The sequence below is a fragment of the Colobus angolensis genome, unplaced genomic scaffold (assembly GCF_000951035.1).
Source record: "Colobus angolensis palliatus isolate OR3802 unplaced genomic scaffold, Cang.pa_1.0 Scaffold317, whole genome shotgun sequence".
Classification (NCBI taxonomy): Eukaryota; Metazoa; Chordata; class Mammalia; order Primates; family Cercopithecidae; genus Colobus; species Colobus angolensis.
Window position 1 is genome coordinate 341,399 of NW_012116455.1, and position 6,205 is coordinate 347,603.

The 6,205-nt window shown below is 46.8% G+C and overlaps 1 protein-coding gene across 1 annotated transcript in view; it reads left to right on the forward strand.

Moving 5' to 3' along the window:
- The first annotated feature begins 373 nt into the window (after positions 1–373).
- Positions 374–6,205, forward strand: part of GJA5 (gap junction protein, alpha 5, 40kDa) — a 17,735-nt gene continuing 11,903 nt past the window's right edge. The window contains exon 1 of the mRNA XM_011951248.1: positions 374–747. The gene's annotated coding sequence lies outside the window, so the exon portion shown is untranslated. The remainder of the gene's footprint in view (positions 748–6,205) is intronic.

Consider the following 6,205-nt stretch of genomic DNA (forward strand, 5'->3'; position numbering starts at 1 on the left):
GGCTAGTTTTTTGTATTTTTTAGTAGAGATGGGGTTTCACCGGTTAGCCAGGATAGTCTCGATCTCCTGACCTCGTGATCGGTTGTGACTTGTGAGACCGCGTTTTCCTGTGCTGGCTGATGCTCAGTTCTTTGGTATGGGCATAGTGGAAATCCCAAAAAAGGCTTGTTACGTGAGTGAACACCCTCTTTTTTTCTGATGATGGGAAAAGGATGGGAAGAGGGATCTCTCAGGCAGTGCCAATTTTCCTGCAGATGCTCCAGGAAAGCCATGGCCTGGGAAGTCTGAGGCGACGCAGCAGAGGGGTGGGCAGGAAGAGACCTAGGGAGGTGGTGCACCAGCGGCCTGGTGGAGAGGCAATGTGGAGGACTGCTGTGAGGACAAGGATGACAGGCAGACAGACGGGGGAGGGCTGCAGGGAGAAGGGGGCTCTGCCTCCTTGGGGGGCAGGGAGGGGAACACAGTGAGCTGAGGCTACAAGAAGGTGGAGGGAAGAAGACTTTTAGAGCAAAGACTCTAAGAGCACAAAAGAGAGAGGGGAGGGAGGGATTCAGAGGGGAAAAGGGGTGGAGAGAGAAAGAGTAGGAAGAAGTGGGAGGAGGGAAGGCGACAGATACGATTAAAAAGAGGGTGGAAGAGGAACAACTGACAGGCTCAAGAGCAAAGAGCGTGGGCAGTTGGAGAAGAAGCAGCCAGAGTGTGAAGAAGCCAACGGAAGGAAAGTCCAGGGAGGAGGAAAAGAAGCAGGTAAGAGTAGACTTGAATTTGAACAACTAAAACTACAAGTGGATATGAAGTAGCCAGAAGAGGGGAACTTGGATTCTGGGCTGGATAAAAAGAAAGCTCTTTCTTTCTACCTGTGAGTTTATTCCTTACCCCTCTCACTATTTCCTGTGATAGTGAGGTTTGGATATATTAAAAAGAAAGGTTTAGCGAAGCAGCAGATAAATTACTTCCTTGATTTAGAGTGAGCTGGAGAATTGCGAGTGGAGGGCCCTTGGGGTTCCAGCCTACTCTTGTGGAGTTCAGTCCTCTGGGGGCATCTTAGAAGTGGGTCACCAGTCCATTCCTAAGAACTTTTCTTAGAGGGAATTGGCCCTTTAAAAGTAAAACCAACACTGTTTTACGATGCTTCTGCTAGGCATGGAGTCTTTTTTCAAAATGCTTTTCGAAGCATCTAGGGGAGTGTTTTGCTTTTTTTTTTCCTCCCTAAGGCATGTTGGATGGTTTAAAAATATTCCCTGCTTAGTTTCCTGCAGAGTATCATGTCCCCGCTGTGCAGTGGCTGCATTTGAGAGATCCAGGCTGCCACTTGCAGCCAGAGGAAAGAGGCGTGTGAAACCAGTTAGGAAGCCCAGGAAAGCGCCCACTGAATGTCTCCTTTCCACTTGCGGTGTGAAGTAGAAGACCACAGGGCAAGATAAGATTCTGTTAGTTTCTTCCTGGACCTTTCTTCTGAGCAGGTAGTGAAAGAGCCCAAACTCAGGGGCTGGGAGGCCTTGTAACAGACACATCCCCATGCTGGGCCTCGGTTTCCTCATCTGTAAAGTGGGGAATTTGAAGTGGAAGGTTCCCTCTGGTTCCATTCAGCAGTAACGGTGTGTAAGGCTGTGATTCCAGAGGCTCAAAGGCAACTCAGAACCACTGAAAAAGGGAGGCTCAACCCAAGGATTTCTCATCCTGCTCTGTTGCTAAGTTTTTTCCTTATTCTTCCTCGCAGTATTCCATTATAATAGAGGGATTCTTGGTTCTTACTCCCCAGCAAATCACTGGGGTTGCTGTTTCTGGAAAAAGGCTCTGGCACAAAGAGGTCCAGCTGGCTGCGGGTGAAGGCAGGGCAGTGGAGACAGCACCGAACAGGGTGTCAGGAGACCTGGAACCAGCAAAATTGAAGGAGAGAAGAGACCAAGGGGAGCGTGTAGAGGTGCAGTGCCTCTGACTGCCTGGTGCTGTGGCTCATGGCTGGGGACACCAGCTGGTATTTAGAGGCCTTCTAACTTGACTTTCACATCAGCAAGCCAAGTAGCCTCCATCCCCTCCACCCACTGTCCCCAGAGTCACAGCCCAGCCCAGTCCTTGATTCACTACTCTCTAGGGACAGCTCTGAACTTTCTAACTTCCTGCCAGGTTGCCCGGGGCGGCAGAGCTGTTTGGAGCCTGCTCCCCTGGCTGTCCCTCCAAGCCTTTTCCTCACTCAGCACCTGCCGGTGAGGAGTCCCAGTGACCACAGCCTGCAGAGCAGAGAGTACCAGGAGGGGATTCTGTGACTTCCAACCCAGCACTCTCTGAGCATCCCTCACCCACACATGTGACGTCCACAGAGCCACAGCAGTCACAGAATCAGGCAGCCCCGCTTTGTCTCTGCCTTGGAACCCCAGAGGCGTGCTTGCTGGGCTCCTGAAGCTGGTCACTGTTCTTATATCTTAACTGCCTCACTCCCGTCCCCTCTCCTAGTACTGCCTAAGTTTCGAGAACATTAAAACTTAAAGAGGTCTCTTCCATTACCAGCCTCCTTCTTCAGCAAATAAGGAGAACAAGGACTAGAGAAGGGCATGACTTGTAGGAGACGACACAGTGAGTCAGGGCTGATTGAGTTGGGAGAGCACCCTGCCCTGCTCACTCATACCAAGGGCTCTTCTAACCTCCATCTCCCTGGCTGTATTTTCCCAGCCTCCATCTCTCTGAGTCTCCCTGATTCTTCCACTTGAGCGTCTCTACGATTCTATTTGTTGGTATTGACTCCCACCTGCCCACCTGCTCTTCATTGTCTGCACTGGCGGTTCGTGGGCCACAGGCAGTGCAGGGTGCTGCCACAGTGCCGCCTGGTCTCTCGGCTACTGGCTGACCCCACCTCTTAGGACAGGGGACCTGTCTATGTGGATCAATCAGGACAGGAACTGGATGATCTATCATCTTCAGGGCGGGGGAGACCCAAGGTCAAAGCTCTGCCCCCTGTCCTAGGGAAGGACTCAAGATTCCAGTAGCTCTCTGTGTGAACGAACTCCCATAAGCGCCAACCTGGGCTCAAGGGTTGAGCTGGACAAAGGGGAGAGATGACCATTTTCCTGGAAAGCTTCAGGGTTCCTGGAAAGGAAGCTGACTTCCTTCCTATTGTTGCAAGCTGCTGGCTCCTGGTGATGCCAGCTTGATGCCACTTTGAGAATAAATTGTTTCTGATATATTAGCAAATAATGGGCAAGTAAAGTTTAGTATTCAACAGCCCACTGAGAGTCAGGAGGTCGCAGAATCAGAGGTATTGAAAAAATCAAAGAGGGATCTTAGAGTTTATCTCATCGAGGGGTACGGCTGAAGGAAGAACCTGGGCATTTGGAGTCACATTTGGCTAGGATTTTAGCCACGTGACCTTGGGAAAATTATTTAATGTCTCTTACACTCAGTTTCTTCATCTGCCAAAGATGCTAATAAATATCTTCTTCATAAGGTTTTATGAGGATTAAACAAAGTATTTTAAATGGCTGTCAAATAGAAAGGCTTCCCATGACATATACTTCCGAAGAGGTATTGCTGGGTTTTTATGACCACAGATTTTTTTCTTCTAGGACTCCTTCTGCTGTCCTCTAAGCTGGAAGTCAGAAACTCTGGACTTGCTTCTTGGCTTTGCCACTAACTTGCCCTACTGTCACAACTGGGCAAGTCACAGACTCCCCAGATGTTCTAACTTAGAGATGGAAGAGCCTCAACTCTTTTGTTTCACATGTGAGCAAAGTGAGGCTCAGGGAGGGGAAGTATCTTGTCTAGGATCACAAAGAAACAGCTGGAACCAGAAAAGAGCCTCTCTTCATGAAATGATAACATTGCATTTTCACAGGGGATTTCCAGAATCTTACTCCAACCAGGCAACTCCATGATTCAGAACCTCAGCAGAGGACAGAGGTGGCTAGGGATCAAGATGTCCCTTACCCTCTGATCACGGAGTAGACAACCCCCCCTTTCTCTTCCAAGTAGAACTGAGCCTGCTTCAGACCTCTCATTGTGAGTGTGCCTTCTGCTTGGTGATCAGATTCAAGAGTGCTGCAGCTTCTCAGAAGATAGGCATCCCATGAGGCATACATTTTATAATATGGAGCCATGTAGAGTCCAACTTCAGGCCTAAAAGCTTGAGTTAAAAACACATTAGGAGGCAGGCTGGACTTGAAACAGGAATGAGAGTGGCTTAATTTGAGTAGGCCCTACACCTCCCTGATTCTCCAGCTTGACCCAGGAGGTCTGGATGCCTAGTGAAATAACTAATTTATAGACTATTTACTATACTTTCCATTGTCTGTATTTTTTCCATCTCTTGACAGTTACCCTCTTGTACCTGTGCCACGTGAGGTTCCTTGCTGTGTCACTAACCAGCCTGAGGCACTATCAGATTCTGCATCAAGTTGGCTAGTTGGATCATGTCTGAGAGGAGTTTTTACTGCAAATGTCAGAAAAGAAAACAAGGAACTAATATTATTGAGTGCCTACATGCCAGATACTGTTCTAGGTGCCTCCACATGTCCACATATTATGTTATTCCCATGAGTAAACATTCCCATTTGTTAGATGAGTTAGAAATTGGGAGGATAAGTGACTTGCCTAGGGTTACACCACTAGAGAGTAATGCAAGCGGGGTCCTAGCCCTATTATTCCTTAGAGACCGGAAGTTCCTCCACCTAACAATCGCTGTTTCTGTTGTTCTTGTTATGATTTCACATCAATGGAACACCAGAGCCTGCTGTTTGGCCAGCCAAGAACTGGGCAGTAGACGCTGCTGCAGCCAAGAACACTTGCTGGCTAAAAAAGGAAATAACTTTCTATATGTGAATTCTGGCCAAATGATGGCAGAGGCCAAAGAGTCTGGGAATCCTGACTACTGTGGGCTGAGGGCCCCAGTGTAATAATTAATTCTAGGAACAGCATATGTAAGAGATGGCCAGCCAGTAAGCCAGAAGCTAAAAGGAAAAACCCTGGGTCTCTTATGAGGCAAGTAATGTGGGAAAAGTCCTGCTCTCAGAGTTAAGAGACTGGAGTTCTGGGCACAGGCTTATCATCATTTATCAGTCCTAGTCCTTGGTTTTCTTTCTCGTCAGAGACATAGAAAGGATGTGGGCTTTAGAGTTAGGCTAGCTGGATTCAAACGCTTTATGCAGCATTTGCCAGTTGTGGCACTTAGTACAAGTACTTAGCCTCTGAGCCTCAGTTTTCTCATCTGTGAAATGGGGCAATACTACTTTCCTTGCAGGATTAATGGGAGGGTTAGAAAGTGTAGTTATAAAGGGCTTCACAGATCAGAAATACTCAAGTTAGTGTTGTTATCACTATTCTTAACTTCCTTGGACCCTTGTCATCTTGTTTAAAAATAAGGAGTGGAGTTTGATTGATCTCTACATTCCGGTCAGCTCTACTGCACTATAAATCTATGACAAATGGGGGAAATAATAAAGAAATGTGGGTATTATAATAGAATTTTCATTAGCAATTAATTGCGTGGGTACTAAGTAACCCCCTTGGAGTAATTAAGAAGGACCTCCCAATATTTTGTTGTAATTTCATATCTCCATTTACTACTCCCTTTCATTCACTTTTTGTAAACATTTTTTCTTCCAATGGTTTAAGAAAATTATTTATCCTAGCACAAATCTCTTTCTTCACTTCACTCCCTTCTACTTCCTTGGCTTTGAAACAACTGTCTGCCAGCAGGGTGTTGCTGAGTGGACCCATCTGTTCTTGTCAGAATAAAATAATTAAATTTAAAAAGGAGTTAACTATCTGCCATTGGTACCACTGGCTGGAGTAGGAGGAAGACTGAAGTGAGTACTTCATCTCGCTCATCTCTTCTCCTCTTTTATCTCTATCTTCCTTTCCCCTCTACAGTGAGCAAGGTTCAGGGATGCTGGCCCTCAGTGGACTTCCATTTCTGAGGAAGGTGCCCACACTGCCCAACTCAGTAGCTACAGTTATATCATATGCCTGATCATTTCTCCTGAGGCTGAAGTAGTTTCCCCAAACATAAATCAGGGAAAGAATGAAAATCCTAAATGTAAGAATTAGCACCAATCGCTTACAATCAACTGCCTATCCGAACAATGATCTCAACGAACATTCCCTCTTCAATCATCTTATATAAAAGTGGCCAGCCTTTGACTGGCTAGGATTTTCCAAAGAAGAAACTTTAGGTGATTTAGATAAGAGTTTGGAACAACTGTTAAGGCAGGGA